Here is a 10927-nt window from a genome sequence, read left to right as displayed (position 1 = left end):
TGCTCACATTTCGCTGCCTAACATCATCATTAGCCACATTCGGTCTACGGCGAGGCGTAAGACAACTTCTTTCAAATTATCATTTCCTCGTCTACTGACTTTAATCTTCCCCCGTTTTGAGGTTCGCTTGGAAGGCATGAGGCGGGAGAATGTTCCTCCACGAGCTGAAATGACTCTTACTACTCTTCGTCGGCTTGGTATTGGCACGGGGGACATTCCACGCCCTGTTCAGGAACGGAGACAGAAGGCTAGACATGGTCGCGAGGAAGCTGGACCATCTACTGCAGCACCACCTCCTCCTCCGCCACAAACCAATTGGCAGCGGCTTTTCGGCCGCTTGGATGACATCGACCATCATTTAGCCCGACTAGATACTCGCCTGGACCGCATTGAACATCATCTAGGCTTACATCCACCTCCCGTCGATAATGATGAAGATGACAATGAAGAGGATGATTGAGGCTGCCCTTTGGCTGGCTTTTCTTTTGTTTGCTTGTTTGCATGTTATTTTTATCTTTTGTTTGAAAAATGTTAACTTACATTCCTTATTTTGAATATTGGAACTTGTGGCAGTAACTAGTAGGTCGTTGACTATAGATGGTTGAGCGGTCGATGACTCATGCTTCAAGGCTTCACTGGACCACAGCCATATCACTTGGGGAGTCACTTGTTCCTTTCTTTTGTTTCTTTTCTTTTCTTTCCCTACACATTGAGGACAATGTGTATTCTAAATGTGGGGGAAGAAATGTGTGGTACTTGTGATTTTAGTTGTGTTAGATATAATTCTTGTGCTTAAATTGTGTTTCTTGTGGTTGCTGGCAGGGAGTTTAGTCCACTTTTAAAGGGAAACTCTGTCAAAATTTTTCCAAAACCTTATACTTATATATATATATATATATATATATATATATATAATATATTATAAATAAACAAATAAAATTTTGTCACTTATCCTTTTTGAAATAGATATATGTGGTTTTGAAACTTCTTTTCTCAGTTAACTTGGAATTGATTATTATGTGATTATAATTTTGACATTTGTAGGAAAGTATATCTAGTAAAGTAGAGAAAATTATGCCTAAATTTTGCATATTTGATGAAATTTCTTCTTTTTATTTGATTTTACAAGTTAAGGAATTAATATGGTCAATAAGTGTTACTCTCTTCTCATGATTGCTTTTTAGAGGGAATTTTATTATTTCTCTATATATATATATATATATATATATATTTTGTATAAAAAAAGAAAAGAAAAGAGTTATTCTACTCCAATGGTTCTTGTACTTAGTAACCGGGAGTCTTCATCTACAAATGTCGACTTTCGCGTAAAACGGTACTTGAATTAAGAGTATGAAAAGCAACTTGAGTATGTGAAATATTGAGTAACCGGTGATCTTCATCTAAAAATGTCGATCTTCGCGTCAAAAGGTATTTTTCACAACTTAAGTAGTATTTAACTCTTAAAATATATTTAAAAAAAAGAAAAAAGAAAAAAGAAAATAAAAGAAAATAAATCCCTCTTTAAGAAAAATAAAGAAGTTGATCATGAGATTAGTTAGCATCTTTATTGACTATATGAGTTGCTTGCTTGTAAAATTGGGTAAAAATGAGAAATTGAGTTAAATTAGTAAAATTATGGTATACTTGGCTCTTCTTTGCTTGATATTATGAGTACTTGAGGTTAATTAAAAGATCACATAAGGGTTATTTACCTTGATTTAAGGAAACGGAGTTGAAATACTACATATGTTTATTTTCAAATTTTTGGATCATTGATGGTTGGAATTTTATATTGCTTGAGGACAAGCAATGATTCAAGTGTGGGGGTATTTGATAAGAGTTTATTTTACGTATTTTTAAGTGCATTTTATTAGTTAATTTTGAGTTGATTATCTAGTTTTATAAATAAAATAAAGAGATTTTTGGTAAAATTATATATTTTTGGTAAAAGTGGATAATATTGCATTTTTAGTGATTTTAATGATAAAAACTTCATTTTTATGCAGGAATGATGATTCAATCACCAAAGGATGTCAAATGAGATGAAAAATAGAAAGTTGGTGATGAATTCAAGTGGTAACAAGAAGAATGAAGTGAAAAACGTTCAAGTGAGGAAATGCAAGACAAATCAGTTTTGACACTCTTCAGTATTTTGATCATATCTGGAGCTACACTTATCGGATTAAGGTGATCTTTATACCATTTTAAAGCTAAGAAAGAGACCTACAATTCGTATGAAGACATCGAAATCCAATTCTGCCATTTTCGTGGACAAAAAGTCGGAATACAGAAGCTGCACTCTGTGGTCGAAACTGGAAACAGAGGTTTGACCAGGTGATAGTATTTCGACCATATCTCAGGCTGCACAACTCCGATCTGGATGATTTTTAGAGAATTGGAAAGCTAATTCAAAGGGTTACAACTTTGGTGTTTTGTACAAAAGCCAGTTCGGCATTTATGACAGAGAAAATCGCAGATGAATTAAGGCCAAAGTGAATACGCGAGTACACAAAACGTGACTTGTAACCGCGTTTTGTGTAGGCGCGTTTTCTGGCCGTAATTCTGCAATTTGCTCAGTCAATTCTCTTATGTTCAAACTACTTTCCAGCTACAATCTGCAAGAGAATTCGGTGCACATGCCTCAGAAGACAAAAGGGCAGTAAAGATGGCTTATTTTCAAGTCAAAAATATTGGTTTTTGACTATGCTAACAAAGTGCAGATTTGAGAATCAAAGGATAGAATTTGACTTGGAAAAATAGAGCCTTTGAGTAGTTTTTATGCTGAGACATTGAGAGAGGTCTGGGAGCCATACGTAGCTTAGCTTCTTACAGAAAAACATATTTTCTCTAGCTAGGTACTTGCAAGGGGCAATTGAGGTTTCATCTTGTAATCATCTAAGTTCAAGACAAAGGAGATTTTTGGAAGGCTTCACCATATCTTGGCTAAGACTTTCTTTACTCTTTTTGTATTTGTAATTCATGATGATTTGCATTAATGAAGTTCTGAGTTTTTCATCATTCATGAGTAGCTAATTTCCTTAATCTAGGGAGTAGATGAAGCTTATGGTCAAGTGATATGAAGTGATTGTGATTTATACTTGTTATATCTTGTATATATTAACCTATCTACTTGTGTATGTTGGATTACTTGTTGTTGTTTGATCACCAATAGCAGGTTTGTAGTTGTTTTTACTCATTGAGAAATGGTAAAAATAATGGAATGACATAAGTAGAGCTTGAGTAGTATATTCATGAGAATAGAAATACATTCAAATGGATGAAATTTACATTTCCTGTGTGCACAAAACAGATTTAGTATTTACCAAGAGATTAGGGAAAACTAATCTGTTTTAACCCATTATTATCATGAGAATGTGATTTTGGTATTGTTGGAAATGAATCCTTGGTTAAACAAGAGTAGTAACAAGTGTTAAATTCATTCGTTTTAGATCTTTTGTATTATAGGTGGAATCTACATCCCTAGATCTTAATATTTAGTGAATTCTACTCCTATTGTGAATTGCAATTATCTAGCTAAGAATTTTTGTAGTTGAATTAAATTCTGAATTTTCTGCTCAAATTTATTGTGAGTCTAAATAATAGAGTAAATTAGTATCTAATAATTGTTCTAATTGCTCCTCGTGGGATCGACCCGATACATACCCAATACTACGCTTTTGGCCTGTATACTTGCAGAAAAAACGGGTATAATTCGGAATTAAACTTGCACTTATAGTAAACACCCGTCAAGTTTTTGGCGCCGTTGCCGGGGAGCGGCAATATTAGAGCCTAATCATCTTTATTAATTTAGACAGCTTTATTTTTTAGATTATATTTAATCTTATATTGTAATCAGTTTTTTTTTACCATTGAAGTTGCATAATATCCCTTATTTCTGTTTGTAGTGTATGCACCGGGAGTCTCGAGAAGTCGCACCTTTCGATCCAGAAATTGAGATGACACTACGTAGACAAAGGAGGCACACACAACAGCAAGAGGAACAAGAGATTTGGCAACCGATAGAGGAAATTTTGATAGAACTACCATTTGAAGAAGAAATGGCTGAAAATGAAGCAAATAGGCGAGTTCTACGAGATTTTGCTCTACCGGGAACACAAGGATCTCAAACAAGTATAGTAAGGCCTACGGTAAATGCTAACAATTTTGAGATTAAACCATCACTTATTCAAATGGTTCAACAATCTCAATTTGGAGGTAATGCAGTAGAAGATCCTAATACACACTTAGCTACATTCTTGGAAATATGTGATACAATTAAAATGAATGGAGTTAGTGATGATGCTATAAGGTTACGGTTGTTCCCATTTTCATTGAGAGATAAGGCCAAACTTTGGCTACACTCTCATGCTCCTAATACTTTCACCGGATGGGATGATTTATCAAGAGCATTCTTAAACAAGTATTTTCCACCAGGTAAGACTGCTAAACTAAGAATGGATATCACTAGTTTTAGCCAAATGGAAGGTGAATCATTATATGAGGCATGGGAAAGGTTTAGAGATTTGCTTCGGAAATGTCCACATCATGGACTGCCGGAGTGGTTAATCATACAAACCTTCTATAATGGTTTAGTTTTTTCTACTAAAACTATAATCGATGCAGCTGCAGGTGGAGCTTTAATGGGTAAATCACCCCAAGAAGCTCATAATTTGATAGAAGAAATGGCAGCAAATAACTACCAATGGGCCAATGAGAGAGGTAATACAAGACGTCACGCAAGTATGATAGAAATGGACACTCTCAATATGCTGAGTGCTCAAATGAATAATGTGATGAAATTGCTAAGTAGACAAGGTGGAGTTGGTCCAAGTTCATCTAATGCACACGTAGCTTGTTGCTCTTTCTGTGGAGGTGAACATGATATTAATGAGTGTGTTGATTCTGAGCAGGTACAATTTGTCAATAATTACAACCGAAATGCTCCAAATAATCCCTACTCGAATACTTACAATCCGGGGTGGAGAAATCATCCAAACTTTGGATGGAAAGATCAAGGCAATCAACAAAGGCCAACCAATCCGCCGGGATTTCAACCAAGGCAACCACAGGCTGAAACTAAACCAAGTTGGTGGATCGCGGTGGAAAAACTTGCTAAGGTGACTTCGGATAGATTCGAGCGAGTTGAGGGGCGGTTGGACCAATTAGCTGGGATGTACAGAAACTTGGAGGTTCAAATTGGTCAAATTGCCAATGTGATCAACAATAGAAACCCTGGTGAATTACCAAGTAAAACCGAAGTGAATCCGAGAGAGCATGTCAATGCAATCATTCTTAGAAGCGGTAAAACGGTTGAGGGATTCGATTTTGAAAATTCAGGTTGTGAAAAAGACGAGAAGCAAGCAATTGAAGGGGAGCAAGAAAGTCAAACTGATCATGTTATCATTGATATTGATGCACTTCATCCCAAATTAAATTCTAATGTGATACCTTTTCCTCACAGGTTGAAGAAAGATGGACAGGATCGGGAGTTTGAAAAGTTCTTCAAAATGTTTAAACAATTGCACATTAACATTCCTTTCATTGATGCTATAACACAGATTCCCTCTTATGCACGTTTCTTGAAAGACAACATGTCAAAGAAGAGGAAAATTGTAGATAATGAGATGATAGCATTAACGGAAAAGTGTAGTGCATTGATTAAGAATAAACTCCCTCCTAAATTGAAAGATCCGGGAAGTTTTTCTATTCCTTGCACTATTGGTCAATTGCATTTTTCTAATGCTTTATGTGATTTAGGTGCAAGTGTGTCACTTATGCCGTTATCGGTTGCCCGGAGATTGGGACTTCAAGAGCTAAAAGCTACCAATATTACATTGCAATTGGCGGATCGGTCAATCACACGTCCCATGGGTATTTTGGAAAATGTGCTCATAAAGGTAAGACAATCTATAATACCTGTGGATTTTGTTGTCTTAGATATTGAAGAAGATGTGAGAATGCCAATTATTCTAGGACGACCGTTTTTAGCCACTGCACGAACTATAATTGATGTAGAAAAAGGTAAGCTTATATTACGGGTTAATGGTGAGGAATTGGAATTCAATTTGGATAATAAAGATGGGAGTATAGAGCCTACTGCTCTTGTTTCTAATATGCCATCTGATGAAAAGGTTAACCAAGAAAGGACCGAAGAAGTTAAAATTATAAATGTCCTTGGTACTAACTTTCATGGTGTAGGAACAAAGGAGGAGAAGATAAGGATGGAAGTTGGCTTAATAAATTCGCCATTCCATGAAGAAAATGGTGAAAAGTTGAGCCAATTCAGAAAAGACAAGCAAAATCCACTCCAAGGTGAAGTTGAGCCTCTCTATGACAAGTCTAATATTCCTCCTTGGCATTTGAGGAAATTGGATTATGAAGATCAATGCATGGTTCACCACATGGTGGATTGGCTCTGGAGTTTCGACCCATGGGGAGAAAATCTCTCTCTAATGCTCTAAAGTGATTCAACTTTTTCAGTCGAGCCAACGACTATAAACAAAAGCGCTAATTGGGAGGCAACCCAATATTTAGGTTATATTTGTTAACTTGGTGTGATTTTGTGGTTTGAATCAATGTTTTAGCTACATTGCTGTTTTTGTAATGTAGGGTGGCAATTGAAGGCAAGGATGACCAATTGAGTACAAAAAAGGCGAACTTTGATCAAACAACTCAACCCCTCGATTTGCGTTAAAGGTGTTTTTGATTCATTATAAAGGGGTAAAATGCATGTTTTTAATGTTTTACATTTGTTCCAGTCATTAAAATTGGCAAACAAATGATCTATGATGCATTTTGAGTCATTGGGGTACCTTTTGTAATTTTTCAAAAGTTGAAATTCTGCCAAAAATCGAAGCAGAAAATGCGTTTTCCAAGAAAACGCGACTATAAGTCGCGTTTCTCAGAATCGCGTTTTCAATTCTGAGCCTGCAGAACAGAAAACGCGCCTTTAAAACGCGACTTAAAGTCGCGTTTTGGAGGAAATCGCGTTTTCTCGCCTGAGCAAAACTGGAAAACGCGACACAGATAAACGCGACTTTAAGTCGCGTTTTCATACGTAACCGCGTTTTCAATTCTGCGAGATTTGTGCAAAAAACGCGGCTTTAAAAACGCGCGTTTAAGGCGCGTTTTTAGTCGCGTTTGCGGTTCACTTTTCTGCTTCAAAAACGCGATTTCCAGAACATTTCTTCACTTCTCCAATTTTTCCAGCCGCGTTTTTCCTTTTTCCTTCTAACTACCTCACAAATCTTCATTTTTACTCCATAATCTTGCTAGAAATCATCAACCCAACACTTTTTGAGCTTCATACAACCTTTTTAACTGATTAAAATCCAAGAAAAACACCTTAAATTCAGTTTTTGAAGGATTGAAGGTTAGGGTTCTTCAACTCTAATTTCTTCAATTGGAGGTCAATTGGAGTTTGTTTTATAGGGCTTTTTGCAATTTTAGCATCACCAAACATCCTTCTACGTGATTGAGGTAAGTTTCTTCATCAAATCTTTTGATTTTAGAAAGTTATATTTTTTTTTCCTGAGCTATCTGACATCTTTTAATGTCGAAAATTTAATGATGTATTTGACTATTTTTGAATTTATTCATGCTTATTGAGATTGTTTAAGTATGTTTATGAGTTTAAATGTAGCAATTTGTTGGTCATTATTACTTTAAAATTCACAATTGCTATATTTAGACGAAATTGGAAAAAGGAACTAGGATGTTTTTGAGCCATTGGTGATGATTAATTATGGTTAAGGATGGTTAGTTGATGATGATTGGGCATGTGCATTGTGTATATTGAGTAATATGGTTGATTTAGTGAGTTAATTGGTTTAATTTTTGCTTAAACATGATTATAGCTAAAGGCATGTTATTATTGTTAATTCTAAATAGTTATAATCATAATTATTGTTAATTTCACTGATTGGGTTATAATTATTCAATATCTTGTTTCAATTGGTGATTTTGAACAATTTTTGGCAAAAATTATGGCTCTTCTTGATTCGGTCTTTTACATTAGTTATTGGACGAATTATCACTTGCAAGGACACTTTAGAGATTATTTGGATCATTTTCGGATATTCATTGCCAAATTGCGCAGTGTGTCTAAATACATGTGGTTAATTGTAACATTTTCTTTTAGGTACTATGCCAAGGGGAAGAAGAGCGGTACTTTCATCCTCTAGTAGTGAGGAGAGAGAGGTTAATGAAGAGATGGACGTGTCTGAGGAGGAGAGTTCACCTTCTCCGCCACCGGTTAGTCGACAGCCTGGTGAGGGCAGCTCCCGTGGAGCGGGTAGATCGGTATTTGACAGTGCTAGGTTCAATACTCGCAGGAATCAAGAATGGCATGAGGAGCATGCTAACTTGGAATTCCTGTTCGAGATGCATGTCAACCCAACAGTTGAGATGATGTATAACATCTCAGAGGCTTTTGCTCAGCTAGGATGGGCTCCGATTCTCACCTTACCAAACCATTACTACCCCGACTTGGTGCGCGAGTTTTACGCCAACATTGAGAGTAAGACGCGCCACAGTGGAGAAATGGTTGAGTCCTGGGTGCGTGGAAGACGAATCGTCTTGTCACGTCAAGATTTGGCTGCTATTGTGGGGTGTATGGATGACGGACGTCCAGTAGATCTGAAGAAGGAGTTTGTTCCCCCGAATAGGAGGTGGGATCCATCATTGGCCATGGCCAGATTTGGTCTCGAGTACCAACCTTTTCGCTCTACAAGGAAGGAGACCATATTGGCGAATGTGTTCGAACCTCGTCATCGTCTTATCATTTATATAGTGGCTCACAATGTTATTCCTAAGAAGACGGGGCACACGGAGGTTCGCAAGAGCGATATCTACTTCTTGGATTACATGTTCCATAACCGGACGTCTCCATATGCTCACATTTCGCTGCCTAACATCATCATTAGCCACATTCGGTCTACGGCGAGGCGTAAGACAACTTCTTTCAAATTATCATTTCCTCGTCTACTGACTTTAATCTTCCCCCGTTTTGAGGTTCGCTTGGAAGGCATGAGGCGGGAGAATGTTCCTCCACGAGCTGAAATGACTCTTACTACTCTTCGTCGGCTTGGTATTGGCACGGGGGACATTCCACGCCCTGTTCAGGAACGGAGACAGAAGGCTAGACATGGTCGCGAGGAAGCTGGACCATCTACTGCAGCACCACCTCCTCCTCCGCCACAAACCAATTGGCAGCGGCTTTTCGGCCGCTTGGATGACATCGACCATCATTTAGCCCGACTAGATACTCGCCTGGACCGCATTGAACATCATCTAGGCTTACATCCACCTCCCGTCGATAATGATGAAGATGACAATGAAGAGGATGATTGAGGCTGCCCTTTGGCTGGCTTTTCTTTTGTTTGCTTGTTTGCATGTTATTTTTATCTTTTGTTTGAAAAATGTTAACTTACATTCCTTATTTTGAATATTGGAACTTGTGGCAGTAACTAGTAGGTCGTTGACTATAGATGGTTGAGCGGTCGATGACTCATGCTTCAAGGCTTCACTGGACCACAGCCATATCACTTGGGGAGTCACTTGTTCCTTTCTTTTGTTTCTTTTCTTTTCTTTCCCTACACATTGAGGACAATGTGTATTCTAAATGTGGGGGAAGAAATGTGTGGTACTTGTGATTTTAGTTGTGTTAGATATAATTCTTGTGCTTAAATTGTGTTTCTTGTGGTTGCTGGCAGGGAGTTTAGTCCACTTTTAAAGGGAAACTCTGTCAAAATTTTTCCAAAACCTTATACTTATATATATATATATATATATATATATATATATATATTATAAATAAACAAATAAAATTTTGTCACTTATCCTTTTTGAAATAGATATATGTGGTTTTGAAACTTCTTTTCTCAGTTAACTTGGAATTGATTATTATGTGATTATAATTTTGACATTTGTAGGAAAGTATATCTAGTAAAGTAGAGAAAATTATGCCTAAATTTTGCATATTTGATGAAATTTCTTCTTTTTATTTGATTTTACAAGTTAAGGAATTAATATGGTCAATAAGTGTTACTCTCTTCTCATGATTGCTTTTTAGAGGGAATTTTATTATTTCTCTCTATATATATATATATATATATATATTTTGTATAAAAAAAGAAAAGAAAAGAGTTATTCTACTCCAATGGTTCTTGTACTTAGTAACCGGGAGTCTTCATCTACAAATGTCGACTTTCGCGTAAAACGGTACTTGAATTAAGAGTATGAAAAGCAACTTGAGTATGTGAAATATTGAGTAACCGGTGATCTTCATCTAAAAATGTCGATCTTCGCGTCAAAAGGTATTTTTCACAACTTAAGTAGTATTTAACTCTTAAAATATATTTAAAAAAAAGAAAAAAGAAAAAAGAAAATAAAAGAAAATAAATCCCTCTTTAAGAAAAATAAAGAAGTTGATCATGAGATTAGTTAGCATCTTTATTGACTATATGAGTTGCTTGCTTGTAAAATTGGGTAAAAATGAGAAATTGAGTTAAATTAGTAAAATTATGGTATACTTGGCTCTTCTTTGCTTGATATTATGAGTACTTGAGGTTAATTAAAAGATCACATAAGGGTTATTTACCTTGATTTAAGGAAACGGAGTTGAAATACTACATATGTTTATTTTCAAATTTTTGGATCATTGATGGTTGGAATTTTATATTGCTTGAGGACAAGCAATGATTCAAGTGTGGGGGTATTTGATAAGAGTTTATTTTACGTATTTTTAAGTGCATTTTATTAGTTAATTTTGAGTTGATTATCTAGTTTTATAAATAAAATAAAGAGGTTTTTGGTAAAATTATATATTTTTGGTAAAAGTGGATAATATTGCATTTTTAGTGATTTTAATGATAAAAACTTCATTTTTATGCAGGAATGATGATTCAATCACCAAAGGATGTCAAAT

At 35.9% G+C, this 10927-nt stretch overlaps 1 non-coding gene across 1 annotated transcript; it reads right to left on the bottom strand.

Annotated features, from left to right (window-relative positions):
• Positions 1–4445: 4445 nt before the first annotated feature.
• LOC140006814 (small nucleolar RNA R71) lies at positions 4446–4552 on the bottom strand. The gene has a single exon (XR_011814663.1). It is a non-coding gene; the product is annotated as a small nucleolar RNA R71 (small nucleolar RNA).
• Between the last annotated feature and the right edge of the window lie 6375 nt (positions 4553–10927).

Source organism: Coffea arabica, chromosome 1c (assembly GCF_036785885.1).
Source record: "Coffea arabica cultivar ET-39 chromosome 1c, Coffea Arabica ET-39 HiFi, whole genome shotgun sequence".
NCBI lineage: Eukaryota > Viridiplantae > Streptophyta > Magnoliopsida > Gentianales > Rubiaceae > Coffea > Coffea arabica.
The sequence above is the reverse complement of the archived record's forward strand: the minus strand, read 5'-3'. Positions and strand labels throughout refer to the sequence as shown.